Genomic DNA, 16,337 nt, shown 5'->3' with positions numbered 1-16,337 from the left:
TGAATTGAACAAATCTGGTGGTTTTTTGCTTGAACTTGTGACTCGCAATGGCCCGACCTGTTTGTGCCTTGGCATGCTAATGCGATGTGGCGCAAGCGTAACATGAAAATAAATTAAGTAAAAAATTCGAAGTATTTGTGTATGTTGTTATCGTCTGTCATACAAATAACTATTTAGATCGAAAAAACTGAAAAAGAATGAGACAATTGTTCTATGAGCTCTCACCTCTTTTGCGACTATTTCTGCTATCTCTATTACGAATAGCTCGTGACTTATGTCTGTACTTTCTACCATCGGGCGAGCTAAAAATTTGATTAACTTTGAGATGCCACTATTGTTTTCTGTAAGAAGCTAAATCATTTTGCAGTCGTCATTCGATCAAATTCTTGAAAAAAAAAAAAACATAACAAGCACTCTTTTCTTTCTGCATATTGTATGTTAACTTTCTAAAACCAACATGATTAACAAAAAAAAAAGGTAATGATGGCTAGACTTCCTTGGGTATCAAAGAAAACATTGATAGATAAATGTCGATCACTAGTTATTTATTGAGCATTTATCCTCGTCTCATACTATTCTATCCACCAAGTTGTTCGAAGGGGCTAAATTCAGTGTCACTCTTTATTGTGAAAATTGATGATTATTTACAAGTTGGCGGGACCAATCAAGTGAATTTGCAGCTAATAATTAACTTTTTTAGGGTTGTGGGAATTATTAAATGGTGGTAAAATTCACAACGCAAGGCTTAGGTCTGCAGTAAAGTCCAGTATTTTAATATAAATTTTTATATTAAAAAAAATATAATCTCATATTAACTTTTTACAAGGGGAAAATAATATAGAAGAGATCAAGATAACATGATTTTTTTAAAAAAATTTCTAATGCCGGACAGATCAATGATTTAAAATAAAATTGAAGAAAGCTCAGCCAAAACTTTGAATTATCCAAGCTAGTTTAAGGGGGTGTATTGGTTATAGACTTTTAATGACTTTTATGGAGTTTAAAAGTCTAGAGGTATTCAAACTAGACTTTTATATACTCCATAAAAGTTTAGTGTTATTCAAGGTAAACTTTTGTAGAATTTTAAAAAGTCACGTGGTATTCAAACTTAACTTTTAAAAACTCTACAATATTCAAAATATCAATAGACTTTTAATGACTCTATGGAATTCTATTAAGTACAAGAATTATAGCCTAAGGTACAACAATAAAATGTCAACAAAAGTCTTTGATTCAACCTAAAGATTTGGATGTACATTTAATTGAGAAATCTCCAAATTCAATACAAATTTTCATTTTTTTCTCATCTATTTATTTTTCTTTTTATTTGTACTTTTTAAAAACATAATTAAAATTTAATTTTTTTATTAATTATTATATAACATTTTATTTTTAATTATTTTCTTTAATTTTAGTTCATCTATATATTAAATTATTGTATAAGCAAATTCATACCGATACTATACCAAAATTTTCAGTATACCGAACCAAAAAAACATTACATTTTAAAAAAAATTATAATTTATTGTTTTAAAATATTATATATTTTAAAATTTTTGTATATTTTTTCGGTATTTCGGTATATACCAAAATTTTCAAATATCGTTACCGCACCGAAAAATTCGGTATTGTTATCGTACCGTATCGAAATCTTCGATATACTTAAAATTCGGTAAATTCAATATTTTTTTGTTATGGTAATCTCGGTATACCGAAAATTCGGTATTTTTTCCCACCCCTAACAGGACTTGTATTGGCATGTGCTATATTACACAATTTTCTTTGAAAGAAGTGTCAATTTGATGAATTTCAAATTGAACTAGATAATGAAGCTCAATTGTCTTCATCAGCATAAGTTTATGAAGGCGACGACTTTGATCAGTTATTTAATACTCAAAAACAACAACGAGCAAATGCTAATGCATGGAGGGATATCATAGCCAATGGAATGTAGAACGATGTTGATCAAATTGTTAGTAATTATTAGATTTTTTTTATAAAAGACTACTCATTATTTTGAGTGTTCTTTTAATAAAATTTTATTATGAACTTATAAAAATATTATTCATTAATATGTTGAATTGACATAAAGAATTGAAATTTTGATTTCAATAAATTGGATAGTTCATTTTTCATTTTTCACAAATTAAATTGATTTAATTTTTAAGTAAGTAAAATTCATTTACATTCCTAAATAAAAATAATTATTTAAAATTGAAGAGGTTATCTATGTCCAATAATTATTTTAAAAAAATTAATAAAAAATAAATCACAATTATAAACTACAAAATTAACATAATTCTATGAAAAAGTTTACAAAAGTCTACAAAAATCTTGAAAAAAGTCTATAAGAGTCTATGAAATTTGTTTTACAATTCTATGAGATTCCAGAAAAGTCAATAAAAATCTATCAACTCCACAAAAGTACATCATTTAAAAAAAATCATTAAAAATCTTTGAAAGTACAGAATGAATACACCTTAAGTTTCATTGTTCTTGCCATGCAACTTCAATTTGATTATGTTTCACTACATATTACTGAGTTGGATTTGGAGGAAGACGAGTGAGAAGGTTCAAACCAAAAAAAAATATGATTTTTTGTTTTTCATTTGAAAGAATATGGGGCCCTATTTTTAGTGAAATCAGACGAGAAAAATTTGCCTAGAATGGTGGTTTGTTACTCAGTAGGTTAAAAGATGAAATCTTGACCAAGTAAGTTGAGGGAAAAACATACTGGAAACCTACAAGAGAGGAGGGGAAGAGACATTGATGGAGAAAGAGAAGCCAGAAACTATTCAATGATGGTAAATAATAGAAATTGGTTGTTTGAAGTTGAACTGAAAAATTCTCCTCAACCCTTTTCCTATCTACGTTCAACCCCCATAATCATAATCTGTGATCTCAATTCTGACATCAATCTTTAGAGATTTTATTTCGCTAGAAAAATTCCAAGAACCGATTTTTCTTTTTATTATCCGTTTGCCCATTTGATTTCTCTGACCCAGGAACAAATTCTGTCGCCATCAAATCTGATATGGGTTTGTACAGCTAAGGCTGTTGTTGAAAGGTAAAGCAATAAAATGGAAGGTCCACACGTATTCAAACAAGGTTCAAGGTATTAAAAGGCAGAAGAAGCCTTCCATATTCTCTGAACTAACCCGGATTACTGTTTCTCTCTGTTTTTTGGAGACACTTTTTCAGGGTGTGATTTTGCCCATACCCTTTTAGCCCTCTTATTATTATCTATTATTATTATTTTATCTTTCTTTGTCTGTCTGGTGCACATTAATGGTGTCTAGGCCTTGTAGTGCTGGTGGGTATATAGTTTTGAGAATCGGGGTTGTGGGTTTGGAACATAAGCAAAAACTGGAGTTGAGGTTGGGGTTGATGAATATATTGTTTGACGGTTCTTTTGGATAATTTATTTTGTAGGCTTAATTTGATTCTCACACACATGTATTGATGGCGTTGACTACTGTAAGAAACTTGGAGTCGTCCTTAAATATTATGCATGTTGTTTATTAGATCATTTGGACATGTAGCTCATATATTGTAAAATCCCTACTCCAAGTCAAGTGGTTGAATGAAAATGGTGAAGCCTTGTTGGAAACCGTTGGTTGAGGGTGATGGAAGTTGGAGAAGAGGCGACAGGAATCGGCGAGGGGGCGATTTTAATGGCAAGAATGATGGATTGTTGTGGTATAAGGATTTAGGACATCATGTAAATGGAGAATTTTCAATGGCAGTGATTCAAGCCAATGGTTTGATGGAGGATCAAAGCCAGCTTGAATCTGGGCCATTGAGTTCACTTGATTCTGGACCTTATGGTACTTTTATTGGAGTTTATGATGGTCATGGAGGACCAGAGACATCTCGATACGTCAACCAAAGCTTGTTCAAAAATCTCAAGAGTAAGTTTCTTCCCTTCAATTGATAGTTTTATCAGTTTTCAATTTCCCAAATTTTTTGGAATTCATTATATATAGCATTTCTATGCAATTAATATATGATGATGCCTGCTACATTACTGTTATAAGACTCCGTGGCGAAGTCAGCATATTGGTTGAAATCAGAATTCAAAAAATTTAGGGGTAAATCAACTACAAAATATACTGGTCTTGGAGAATTTAGAAAGCATGGCGACCGCACCTGGCGGCTCCTCTGCCCCCATGTCCCATGAGTACAGTTGGCTATTAAACGTTGTTGATATTTGTGGAATATGGTTTACCTTCGAGTCACTTCATATCCACGAACGTAGAAAATTTTAGTGCAGCATCTTTTAATTTTAAAAGGTTCTGGGTTTTCCCTTGAACCAAAAATATTTTTTCATCATCTTGCAATGAAGTTTTTCTTAAAGATTCGAACATGGTAAACATTTGTCATAATCATGTTTGTGACCTTTTCATGAATCAGAGTTTGCTTCAGAGCATCAAGAAATATCTTCAAATGTTATTAAAAAAGCTTTCTTGGAAACCGAGGACGAGTTTCTTGGTCGGGTGAGGGAGCAATGGCTCAATAAACCGCAAATGGCTTCGGTGGGAACATGTTGTTTGGTAGGGATAATATGCAATGGGCTCCTACACATTGCCAATGCTGGAGATTCGCGTGCTGTATTAGGCAGGGCAGATAAGGCCGTTAGAGGGGTGACCGCTGTTCAATTATCAACCGAGCACAATGCTAATCTAGAATATATCAGGGACGAGTTGCGGTCGTTGCATCCTGATGATGCACAAATAGTGGTTCTGAAGCACAAAGTTTGGCGTGTGAAGGGTATCATACAGGTAATATCTTGGATATGTTTCCTTTCTCTTCAGATGAAGTTTGTTTTCGATTCAATGGCGTAGGGAGGGAGTGGCTGGTGGGGCTATAACTGATCCCCCTTTCTTTTAAATTTTCATGATCTAGTATATTCCTTTCATAAACATAGAGGAAAATGTAATTGCATCCACTGCATTTGAAAAAATTTATAGTTTTTAGGAAGTCCCTAGAATCCCTAACCTCACCAGTAGTTTCATTGTCTATCAATAGCACTTATGTCACTTTGCAGCGCACGAGGTGGAGTCCCATAGAATGAGACTTTTCACATAGAGTTCCCCTTGTAACTACTTTTCAACTGTTATTCAATTTGCAGTGATGTAATATTCAAATCTGTAGAGAAATCTACTCTCCATATTTGATAGACAACTTTTTCCACAAATTGACAAGAGCTTTTACGGGTATTTTGTTGTCATACCAGATATCAAGATCCATTGGGGACGCTTATCTCAAGAAGCCAGAGTTCAACAAAGAACACCTATTGGCAAAGTTTAGACTATCCGAGCCCTTCAGCAAACCGATTCTTAATTCAGAGCCATCAATATTTACGCACAAACTCAATCCCAAGGATCAGTTTGTCATACTTGCTTCCGATGGTTTGTGGGAGCAACTTAGCAACCAAGAAGCAGTTGACATTGTCCACAGCCACCCTCATCAGGTTCGAATGTTCTTCTGTTATGCAAAAGGCTAGTTGATTCCTGTTAATTTATTAAAACCATCATTGTGCCACGAGCTTATGGAAAAAAAAAACGGGTTTTTAATAATTCCTATGCTCTCTGCAACTGCCAAATTAAATTTAGCTCCTCTATTTTTGTGAACTTTGTTTGTGACCGTTAAAAGTTTGCTTTCAGGGCGTTGCGAAAAAACTTGTTAAAGCAGCTCTTCGAGTAGCAGCAAAGAAAAGAGAGATGCGATATTCAGACCTAAAGAAAATCGAACGGGGTGTGAGGAGGCATTTCCACGATGATATCACAGTCGTGGTGGTCTTTATTGATCCATCTGCTGTGAATAGAGGAACCTCTTGTGTTAGTTCCAATGTTTCAATAAGAGGAGGGGGCTCCATTACCTCCTCAATTTGTTAAGAATAGCTCAGTCATATACTTCTTGTGAATCTCTTTTTGAAGTGCCATACTAACTGGATGTTGGTCACTTATGTATTCCATGATTCCGAGTATATTTCAGTACGCTTTTAGTCATGGATCAGGTGACGTTTCTCATTCGGTTAGTGTAAGCTTGAATGCCTTGTTCCCTCTCATTTGTTTGTAGATTTTTGTGAGTACTGATTTATTAGCTGCAATTTGTTCTGTTTTCCAATAAAGGGTATCCAAATTTTTGTTTTAGAACGCAGCATGAGCGCTGAACTTTGGTACAGATTGATTTCTTTCTTGACAAACGATTTGTGATATAAAATGTGTTTGGTATTTTAAGAAACAAATGCAACATGTTGTCGACATTATTCATGGGAATCTTAAACGAGACAGTTTGATTAATAATTTTATGAACAAAGATCGATTTGGTAGTGATGTGATGCGTCGGCACGAACGTCTTGGTGTCTCCGAAGGGTTTGACAGCAGAAGAGATTCTTAAAGGTTATACAACAAGGCAGTTTATCTTTTGTTCGAATGATTAATTAAACTATTGAGTATGCATGATATATGGAAGATTGATAATTAATCAATATATATTATGAATAATATAATAATTTAAAATTTCTAATTTTTTGGAAATTTTGACTCGAATATTATTTTTTGTGCCAAAATGTTTTATATATCGACTTTTATTTACATTCGGCCCGATGGAATGTAGGTTTTATAGAAGAATTTTTGTGATCCCAAATACTTAAATTTATTTTTTTATGCTAAAACTTGAACGTAAATAAATAAAAGTTATTATTAAACTAAAATTATTTTATTTGATGGGATGACCGCTCGAACACGTCACTTGAATAATGTTATGTGAGGAAAAATTAATACCTCAGGGGATAGGTTATGCCCACTTTCGATAACCCTTGAGAATTCAGGCCCAATATTCATAGAATTTCGGAAGGTCATTTTAATGACCAGAGCTCATCACATTCACTCGGATCCGTCAGATCATCTGAGGACCCGCCCGAGACTCCATTTATCCAGATCAGTGGGAGGTCATCCGAGAGCTCATCACAGCCGTCCTCCCTGCTTCCGTAATCTCTCGATCAGCAAGAGGTGGCCGACATCCGAAACCGACCTCCCATAATATATTATCGCATCGATTGAGAAGGTTTCGATCGACGCCCCGAGCTGAGCTCCCATAGAAATCTGTGTATTAGACGAGCTCATGCCTCAAGCAGCTCCCACTCAGATGTATTACTGTGTAGCCCGCAGAAATAAAGCTCGTAGAGATTTAATCTAACCTTATATATGATTCTGAGAAGGGTTTTTTTTAAAAATAATTTAAATTTAAAAAATTATTTCAAAATTAATTTAAAAAAATGTTGGACACAAATACCCCAATCCGTGCTCTGAAAGCACAGACGCTGCTAACGTGGAGCAGCGTCCGTGCTTACAGAGCACGGAGCCGCGCCACGGTGGAGCGTCCGCGCTTACAAAGCACGGACCCTGTATATTATATAAATTTTTTTTATCTTTTTCGATTTTTATTGGCTGTTGAGATTATCACCTTCCACATGGCGCTGCTCCATTCGACCGCCTCTTATCTGTTGGATTCCTTCTTCTTTCCTTCTCTTTTCTTTCCCGTATCATTTTTGCATTTTCAGATTCTCCTTTACGCTCTGAAAAATTTTTGAGACGAAGTTGAGAAGATCTACAACATATTTCAGAATGGCGGATAATCGAAATCCAGAAGATCCCAGTGTCCTCTATTTACAAGCGACACATATGTCGTCAAAAGTTTCTTCGTTGACCGTCGATGATATTGTGAAAGTGAAGAGGTCAGACAATTTGATTTGGAAGTTATATACTGATAATTACTTACACAATCGTGTACTGGTATATTTAAATCATATGGGTTTTTATGGAGTTTTAGAATGTGGCTCTCAAGTGTATGATAATCATTTGATTACTGCTCTTGTTGAACGTTGGCGACGCAAAACACACACGTTTCATTTTACATATGGTGAAGCAACAGTCACGTTACAAGATATTTCAATAATTTGGGGGCTAACAATTGATGGAGAAGCAGTAACTGGAGTAGATGTGTCACATAAAGTTGAGGAATGGCAACACATATGTTTGGATATGTTGGGATTTTTGCCAGCATCAAAACATTTGAAAGGTAGTCATCTTTCTATGACTGCACTATACGATAATTGTATGTCTAACATTGTTAATGATGATACTTCAGAAGTAGATGTTGTGAAATTTACCCGTTGTGTTGCGCTAATGATTATTGGAAGAATAATGTTCCCGGAATATCAAGGAGGGTCTGCGAGGTTAATATTTTTGCAACTGCTACGAGATTTTGATAACATGAAGTCTTATAGTTGGGGTAGTGCAGTTTTAGCATTTCTTTACCGTGAATTGTGTAACGCGTCACTTATAGAGAAGACTACAATGGCCGGACCTTTATATATAATGCAAATATCTTTAATGTGATGTGATTATGTAACACAATTTTTTTGTTAAATTTGTTGAACTATTTTTATTATTATAAGCAGATATGGGCATGGAGCAGGATTAAATGTGTTAACCCCGATCGAGATGGGTTAACATTAGTTGTACCTCCCGTTGATCCGGATGCTATTATTTCAGTTTCTCCATATGGTGCACGGTAATATTTAATAATTATTGTGATAATATCATATATATCTTGTTATTGGAAAATAATATTTAAAATGTGTGTATTGAATATTTGAACGTTGAATATTTGAATGTTGAAAATAAGAGTTGTAAATATTGAAAATTAGTGTGTGATGATGTAGGTAATGATGTATTTTATTTTTGGATTATTTGTAAAGATTTCCTATAAATAGATCTCTCATTTGTGAAGAAAATCACAATTGAGTAGAGAGAAAAATATTATAAAGTGTGTAGTTTGGTAAATTTTGAGAGTTTGAAATTTTTACTTTTTACCATAAATTTTTACTTTTTCACAACACGTTATCAGCACGAAGCTCTAAAAGTCCTACATACTTTTCCAAGCTCCAAACAGAAGAAAAAAGTAACAAAAATAATTATATTTATTTTACTGTTATTTATTTATTGTGTATTTATTTAATATACAATATAATGTTATTATTAGAAATAATAAAAATAAATTTTTCATAAACTTGTTATAAATCCTGGGAGGATGTTAAGACGACATCCCACACTCCCGGTAAGGGATACGACAAGTATAAAAGCCTATAAGGTTTTTAAACAAAATAAATTATGATACTCATTATAATATTATGATATGATATACATAATTATTTAAACATGTCTAATATTATATATATCATATTATTACCATAAAATTATACAAATACATACCTTTATTTTTTTTGTACCCCAACGGTCATAAATGGTAAAAAAACGGCTAGTTTTTGCCCTATAAATATGATCTCACAAACACATTCCAGCACTCCAACTTTCTCTTCTTCTCTAAAAATTATTCATCATCAAATTTTTCGAAGAAAAAAGAAGATGGCTTTCTCAAGGATATTTTTAATTATTTTGGTTGTCATACTCACGAGTCTTGTATTTATCGGAGAATATCCTCCTCGTGCGTTTTCTTTATTTTTACAAATACTTGTACTTGTTGTTTATCCGTTACTTTGTATTGCAATAATTATTAACTAATAAAATGCATCGTAATTTTTTTTAGTACCACCATGTCAAATTTAACAAAGCTCGAATTTGTTGCGCTCGACATCACGGGAAAGAATTATATGCCATGGACTCTAGATGTAGAAATGCATCTTGAGTCATTGGGTCTAAGCGAGACCATTAAAGAAAATGGCATATGCACGTCACAAGAAAAGGCAAGAGCCATGATATTTTTGCGTCGACATCTCGACGATGGATTGAAATGTGAATATCTGACTGAAAAAAAAATCTCATGGCTTTGTGGAAGGGATTAAAAGAAAGATTCGAACATATAAGAGAAGTTATACTTCCGACCGCCTGGGATGAATGGAATAAATTGAGATTCCAAGACTTTAAAAAAGTCAGTGATTACAATTCGGCGATGTATAGAATAATCTCGCAATTAAAATTTTGTGGACATGAGGTCACAGAATCGGAAATGCTTGAAAAAACATTTTCCACGTTTCATGCATCAAATATTACTCTACAGCAACAATATAAAGTACGTGGATTCGCGAGATATTCTGAACTCATCGCCTGTCTTCTTGTGGCGGAAAAAAAACAACGAGCTATTAATGAGAAATCATCAGTCCCGACCCACTGGATCAACAACATTTCCAGAAGTAAATGCTGTAAGTAAAAATGAATTTAAACCTGGAAACCAAAATCAAATTCAAAGACAAGGTTTTGGTCGAGGTCGAGGTCGTGGACGTGGAATTGGCCGTGGTCGTGGTCAAGGCCGTGGTTTTGAAAAATCGAGATATTTATTTATATAACTCATCTCAAAAGAACGTCCCAAACCATCCACAGAAAAGGCATCATGAGAATACAAGTGTTAATGAGAAGCACTCAAAAAGATATGAAAGTTCTTGTTACAGATGTGGTACTCCAGGACATTGGTCCAAAGTTTGTCGAGCCCCTGAGCACCTTTGTAAACTTTATTAAGAATCATTAAAGGGGAAAGAAAAGGAGACCAACTTCACTGAACGCAGTGACCGTTTGAGTGATTCAACTCATTTTGATGCTGGTGATTTTATGAATGATTTCTCTGGAAATGATCAATATGTTGGTGGGATAGAAATGAACAATATTGATGCTGCAGATTTTCTCAACGATTTCTCTGAAAATGAACAATATAATGGTAGAATATAAATGTACAATAATCTATTTTTCATGTATTCATAGAATAATGTTTTATTGTATAATTATGATTTGTGTTATATTTAAATATATATTGCAAGTAATTTATTTCATTGCATATTTTTTTGAAGTTCAAATATGGAAAATGCTATGAGCAAAGCTGAAGTTTGCATACCCGATAGTGGTACAACGCACACTTTCCTCCGAGATAAAAGATATTTCTTGGAACTAAAACCAACAAAAACAACGGTGAATACAATATCAGGTCCTGTAGACTTGATTAAAGCATGTGGTAAAGCACAATTTTTGTTACCTAATGGTACAAAATTTTTGATCAATGATGCTTTATATTCACCACAATCGAAAAGAAATTTGTTGAGTTTTAATGATATATATTCCCATGGGTATGATACTCAAACAATGAATGAAGGGAATGAGAAATATATGTGTCTTATCACATATAAATCAGGAAAGAAATATGTGATTGAAAAACTACCAATGCTCCCTACTGGATTGCATTATACACATATAAGTCCCATTGAATCAAACATGGTAGTTGATAATTCTTCGATATTAACCAATTGGCATGATCGATTGGGACATCCTGGTTCAACAATGATGCGAAGAATTATAGAAAATACACATGGTCATCCACTGAAAGACCAGAATATCTTTCAGAATAATAAGTTTCAATGTAAAGCATGTTCTCTTGGAAAACTTATTATAAGACCATCACCAGTCAAAATCCAAACTGAATCACCAATGTTTCTTGAACGTATTCAGGGTGATGTTTGTGGACCAATCCATCCACCATGTGGACCATTCAGATACTTTATGGTATTGATTGATGCCTCCAGCAGATAGTCACATGTATGTTTATTATCAACTCGAAATGTTGCATTTGCAAGATTACTTGCTCAAATAATAAAATTGAGGAATCAATTTCCCGATTATACAATCAAGAAAATTAGACTTGATAATGCTGGTGAATTTACTTCCCAAACTTTCAATGATTATTGTATGTCTATGGGAATCATTGTTGAGCATCATGTTGCTCATGTACATACACAGAATGGATTGGCTGAATCATTGATTAAACGTCTGCAAATGATTGCTAGACCAATGATTATGAAAACAAAGCTCCCTATTTCTATATGGGGACATGCAATTTTACACGCTGCTTCATTAATTCGCATCAGACCAAGTGCATATCATAAATACTCCCCATTGCAGCTTGCATTTGGTAAAGAACCAGACATTTCTCATCTGAGAATTTTTGGATGTATGGTGTATGTGCCTATTGCACCACCGTAACGAAAGAAAATGGGACCTCAAAGAAAGGTTGGAATTTATATCGGTTATGATAGTCCATCAATCATTCGATATCTTGAACCTCAGACAGGCGACGTGTTCACAGCACGTTTTGCTGATTGTCATTTTAATGAGGAAATCTTCCCAATGTTAGGGGGAGAACAGAAACATACCGAAAAGGAAATTACATGGTATGTATCATCATTGTTACATCTGGATCCAAGAACAAAACAATGTGAAAAAGATGTACAACAAATTGTACACTTGCAAAGAATAGCAAATCAAATACCAGATGCATTTGCAGACACAAAAGGGGTAACTAAATCATATATACATGCTGCAAATGCCCCTGCTCGAATTGAAATTCCAAAGAAACAAATGGAAGATACTCATGATGTCATTAAACGCCTGAAGCGTGGAAGGTCAGTCGGTTCCAAGGATAAAAATCCTCGAAAAAGAAAATTCATAGAAAAACACGATGATCACAAAATAAAGAATGACGTTTCTGAAGAAACACATGATGATCACAAAATAGAGAATGTTGTTCCTGAAGAAACACATGATGATGAAAATGTTCTGTCAGAACCACAAACTGACGAGAATCATGAAATCTCTATCAATTATATTAATACTGGAAAAATATGGAACCGAAAAGATATAGATGAAATTGATGATATATTTTCTTATAATGTGGCAATCGACATCATAAATGATAACGAAGATCATGAACCAAAATATTTTGGTGAATGTAAAAATCGGCAGGATTGGATAAAATGGAAAGATGCCATCCAGGTTGAATTAAATTCGCTAAATAAACGTAATGTTTTTGGACCTATAGTCCTTACACCTGAAGGTGTAAAACCTGTTGGATACAAATGGGTTTTTATTCGAAAGCGAAATGAGAAAAATGAAATAGTAAGATATAAAGCTCGACTTGTTGCACAAGGTTTTTCTCAAAGGCCTGGAATTGATTATGAAGAAACGTAGTCTCCTGTGATGGATGCAATTACGTTTCGGTATTTGATTAGCTTGGCGGTATCTGAAAATTTAGAAATGCGTCTTATGGATGTTGTTACAGCTTACTTATATGGATCACTTGATAGTAATATATATATGAAAATCCCTGAAGGATTTAAGATGCCTGAAGCACAAAGTTCAAAACCCATGGAATGTTATTCTGTGAAATTACAAAGATCATTATATGGGTTAAAGCAATCAGGTCGAATGTGGTATAATCGACTAAGTGATCACTTGATGAAAAATGGATATGTAAATAATTCGATATGCCCTTGTGTTTTCATTAAGAAAACAACATACGGATGCGTAATTATTGCTGTATATGTTGATGATTTAAACATCATTGGAACGAATAAAGAAATTCAAGAAGTTGTGTCATACTTGAAGGAAGAATTTGAAATGAAGGATCTTGGAAAAACCAAGTATTGTCTGGGTTTACAAATTGAACAAAAAGAATGTGGAATGTTTGTTCACCATACAAATTATATAGAAAAGATTCTTAAACGTTTTAATATGGATAAAGCAAATCCTTTAAGTACTCCAATGGTTGTTAGATCATTAAACATAGAAAAGGATCCATTTCGTCCATGTGAAGATGATGAAGATATTCTTGGTCCAGAAGTACCATATCTAAGTGCCATCGGTGCCCTTATGTACCTTACAAATTGTACAAGGCCTGATATATCTTTTGCTGTGACTCTGTTGGCAAGATTTAGCACATATCCAACAAAGAGACACTGGAACGGAATTAAACATATGTTCCGTTATCTACGATGAACGACAGACTTGGGACTTTTGTATTCAAAAGATGCTAATCCAAGTATAATTGGTTATGCTGATGCTGGATACTTATCTGATCCACACAAGGCACGTTCCCAAACTGGATATGTATTTACTCGTGGAGGCACTGCAATATCTTGGCGTTCTCAGAAACAAACGCTCGTAACAACTTCATCAAATCATGCCGAGATTATTGCACTACATGAAGCAAGTCGTGAATGTGTGTGGTTAAAATCAATGACCCAACATATCCAAATTTCATGCGGATTATCATCTGATGAGAAGCCTGTGATACTATATGAAGATAATGCTGCATGTGTTGCTCAAATAAAAGAAGGATACATAAAAAGCGACAGAACTAAACATATTCCTCCTAAGTTCTTCGCATTCACCAAGGAGCTTGAGAAGAATAGATGTATTGATGTTCGTCACATTCAATCAAGTGAAAACTCATCAGATCTCTTCACAAAGGCACTTCCTACGTCAATATTCAGAAAGCACATATATAATATTGGGATGCGCAATCTACGAAATTTGTGAAGAATTGTTCATGTCAACATCAGGGAGAGTTTACGTGACTGCACTCTTTTTCCCTTACTATGGTTTTTATCCCAATGGGTTTTTCCAAGTAAGGTTTTTAACGAGGCAGTACAAAAACACGTAATGAAGACATCATCGTATCATGATCATCATCACAAGGGGGAGTATTGGAAAATAATATTTAAAATGTGTGTATTGAATATTTGAATGTTGAATATTTGAATGTTGAAAATAAGAGTTGTAAATATTGAAAATTAGTGTGTGATGATGTATTTTATTTTTGGATTATTTGTAAAGATTTCCTATAAATAGATCTCTCATTTGTGAAGAAAATCACAATTGAGTAGAGAAAAAAATATTATAAAGTGTGTAGTTTGGTAAATTTTGAGAGTTTGAGATTTTTACTTTTTACCATAAATTTTTACTTTTTCACAACACTTGTATATTATATTGATATGTAATTTTTTTTTATAAATGTAGGTGGAAAGTTGGATTTAATTACACACATTCGCCAACACATTCTGTAAGAATTATAAGAGATTCTCTAGATCGTATGAATAATAATGAGGTATTATAGAATTTCAATATTTAATAGTGATTAAATGAAGAAAATTTGAAAGAAAATTTATGAGAAAATTGATAACTCATTCGTTGCATTTCTTATCAATTATATAGGAGTAAAAAAGCGAAAATTATTCACATCTACATTATTGTACTTCACGTGAAAATTCATATTTTAAGCTTTCACATGAAATGTCGGAGATAAGATAAAGAAAGCTGAAATAGTAAGAGATAATGTCAAAAAAAAATTATATAATATACAGGGTCTGTGCTTTGTAAGCACGGACCCTGCATACATGGACCAACGTCCGCGCTTTGTAAGCGCGGACGCTGGTCCACGTAGGAGCGTCCGCGCTCCACCGTGGCGCGTCTCCGTGCTCTGAAAGCACGGACGCTGCTAACGTGGAGCAGCGTCCGTGCTTTCAGAGCACGGATTGGGTTATTTGTGTCCAACATTTTTTTTAAAATTAATTTTGAAATAATCTTTTAAATTTAAATTATTTTTAAAAAAAAACCCTTCTGAGAATCCAGAGTCGTGCATAATTAGGACTCTACGAATACCAGAGTTTTAGTCGTCGAAGAATTATAGTCGCATAACAACTCTTCTCCTATTAATATCAAGTTCTTGTCATTGTTAATGCATTCATACATTCACTTGTTCTACACACACATGATTCTCCCTGTTTTCTATTTTCTGACTTGAACTATTTGGAATAAAAAAAAAGTAACTAACTAGATACTAAATTATCATTATACTGAGTTAGAGTATTATAATAGTTCTAGTTAGAAATTTGAACATTTGTTCAGTAAATTTTCATTATTATAAATAATAATTTTAATCCGGAAGGCTACGCCGGAACAATATTCCGGCCGGCTTTCTTCTAACGTTCATGTCTGTGTTTCCAGATTCCGAAGGTTCAGCCCGAACTTCCAAGGTGAGATCCGACCTCCCAATTATCCTCGTGATTTTCATCAACATGAATTGTTATTATTAAAATAAAATTATTTTATTTGATGGGATGATCGATCGAATACGCCACTTGGACAATGTTGTGAGAGGAATGATACACACCAAATCTAATTAGGATAATTCCGAATTACAAAAAAGTATTTGCATTATGTCATCTCATTACAAAATCCATAATTATTATGTAAATCTTCACTTCAATTTTCCCAAAAAAATGAAAATTAAATAATTAGTTAACATGAAATATTATATACCGTTAACAACAATATCTATCTTTAGTATATCCGACCAATCCTTCTCGAAAAAGGCCCAGCGAAGGGAACGAAAAAACAACTCAAGCCCAAAAGCCTAATCAAATGTTTGTTTGAAAAACTAACTTGGTTACGGCCCATCAGACTAAAAGAGCCCAATTTAACAAGAGCTTG

The 16,337-nt window shown here is 33.7% G+C and overlaps 1 pseudogene; it reads left to right on the top strand.

Moving 5' to 3' along the window:
- Positions 1-2,639: 2,639 nt before the first annotated feature.
- LOC142540195 (putative protein phosphatase 2C 38) lies at positions 2,640-6,144 on the top strand (annotated as a pseudogene).
- Positions 6,145-16,337: the final 10,193 nt, after the last annotated feature.

This window comes from Primulina tabacum, chromosome 3, assembly GCF_025594145.1.
Source record: "Primulina tabacum isolate GXHZ01 chromosome 3, ASM2559414v2, whole genome shotgun sequence".
Taxonomy (NCBI): Eukaryota; Viridiplantae; Streptophyta; class Magnoliopsida; order Lamiales; family Gesneriaceae; genus Primulina; species Primulina tabacum.
This window is presented reverse-complemented; position numbering and strand designations above follow the sequence as displayed.